Here is a 2500-nt window from a genome sequence, read left to right as displayed (position 1 = left end):
AGTGCCAGGCGGCGGCGCATCCTCAACGCACACAGTCCTCAATCAGACCAGCACACTGCAGATGTCCACCGCGCTTCGCACCGGGCTCGGCTGAACCAACTTTGGCCGCCAGGCGCCGCGTGCAGGGTGCGCCGCAGCGTAGCTGCGCCGCCTGCCGAGCCCGTCGGCTGGCGCTCCTGCCACTCGGCGCCCCCCACCAGCCGCCTGTTGCGCGTGCGCCCACGCAGCGCGCGGCCAACACGCCGGGCGGCCCCCCTTCACCGGCCGGGAACAGTCCCACCAAGCCACCGCCGCGTATCGCTTCATACCCACATGGGCCTAGTCACGTGTGTGGATGTGGCGGGTACCGCTGAAACAACCGGTTAATAGCTGTACCGATCGTCGCCATCACAGATTCACCTCCAGCGTGAACAACCGCTCAACAACGGATTTCCAGTTCATTTGCGTATCTTGGGCAGTAAACGTAGATGTCCACCTACATTTGCGAATTCAACAATTCTTGCATGCCAGGATGTCATGTGTCACGACACGCTACATCAGACCACATACACACTGCGACATGTGCAGAAGAGAACACGTGGAAGGTGGCCCGCGCACGTATGCGATGTCCCTTCCGCGATCCACTGTCAACCGGCATCTGCGGCATGTCCCAGATATGGAACGCGGTCCACCAGGGTAGCACTTTGTGTGAGGCAATACGACAAAGTCGGAATACACGCGTCACTACATCACACGGCTCACGCTGACCTGACCTGACTCACCGCACCACCACCCCCAGCGACCCAGGGTGACATACAATGCGTTCGTACGTTCCTCCCACACGCCTCTACGGCGTACCACAGTGCAACCTAGCTGTTATTGGGAGACGAGACAAGTAGCATCGAGCACAACATATGGAAATTGAGATTCGACACCGTTGGGCACAGCCAGCGTACGGTCACACGTATCACACTACTTCACTCTGTACGTAACTACCGATGATCGGTACAGCGTGTGGGTTACGCGTACGACATCAGCGGACAATGGACACAGACCATACCACGACGTACACTGAGGGCGTCGACATCTGAACGCAACTGAACAGCTGCGAGGCTCATTTAACACTCAAACGCCAGACCGACCAGCTTGAGAGGACGGAGACACAAAGAGAGGGGCAGAGGGGGGGGGGGGGGGCGATATAGTCCTATTGCAGTACAATTGACAGTGGATAGCGGGAATATGTGGAAAGTAAGCAACACTCGCAAGACATCTACATGAGGATAACAACGACACCAGAGATTCCGAGCAGTGAACTATGTTAGGCAAAGGGACAACGTGGGTTAGGTTAAGGGACAACGTGGGTTAGGTTAAGGGACAACGTGGGTTAGGTTAAGGGACAACGTGGGTTAGGTTAAGGGACAACGTGGGTTAGGTTAAGGGACAACGTGGGTTAGGTTAAGGGACAACGTGGGTTAGGTTAAGGGACAACGTGGGTTAGGTTAAGGGACAACGTGGGTTAGGTTAAGGGACAACGTGGGTTAGGTTAAGGGACAACGTGGGTTAGGTTAAGGGACAACGTGGGTTAGGTTAAGGGACAACGTGGGTTAGGTTAAGGGACAACGTGGGTTAGGTTAAGGGACAACGTGGGTTAGGTTAAGGGACAACGTGGGTTAGGTTAAGGGACAACGTGGGTTAGGTTAAGGGACAACGTGGGTTAGGTTAAGGGACAACGTGGGTTAGGTTAAGGGACAACGTGGGTTAGGTTAAGGGACAACGTGGGTTAGGTTAAGGGACAACGTGGGTTAGGTTAAGGGACAACGTGGGTTACGTTAAGGGACAACGTGGGTTACGTTAAGGGACAACGTGGGTTACGTTAAGGGACAACGTGGGTTACGTTAAGGGACAACGTGGGTTACGTTAAGGGACAACGTGGGTTAGGTTAAGGGACAACGTGGTTTAGGTTAAGGGACAACGTGGGTTAGGTTAAGGGACAACGTGGGTTAGGTTAAGGGACAACGTGGGTTAGGTTAAGGGACAACGTGGGTTAGGTTAAGGGACAACGTGGGTTAGGTTAAGGGACAACGTGGGTTAGGTTAAGGGACAACGTGGGTTAGGTTAAGGGACAACGTGGGTTAGGTTAAGGGACAACGTGGGTTAGGTTAAGGGACAACGTGGGTTAGGTTAAGGGACAACGTGGGTTAGGTTAAGGGACAACGTGGGTTAGGTTAAGGGACAACGTGGGTTAGGTTAAGGGACAACGTGGGTTAGGTTAAGGGACAACGTGGGTTACGTTAAGGGACAACGTGGGTTACGTTAAGGGACAACGTGGGTTACGTTAAGGGACAACGTGGGTTACGTTAAGGGACAACGTGGGTTACGTTAAGGGACAACGTGGGTTACGTTAAGGGACAACGTGGGTTAGGTTAAGGGACAACGTGGGTTAGGTTAAGGGACAACGTGGGTTAGGTTAAGGGACAACGTGGGTTAGGTTAAGGGACAACGTGGGTTAGGTTAAGGGACA

The sequence above is a fragment of the Schistocerca gregaria genome, unplaced genomic scaffold (genome assembly GCF_023897955.1).
Source record: "Schistocerca gregaria isolate iqSchGreg1 unplaced genomic scaffold, iqSchGreg1.2 ptg001591l, whole genome shotgun sequence".
Lineage (NCBI taxonomy): Eukaryota > Metazoa > Arthropoda > Insecta > Orthoptera > Acrididae > Schistocerca > Schistocerca gregaria.
The sequence above is the reverse complement of the archived record's forward strand: the minus strand, read 5'-3'. Positions refer to the sequence as shown.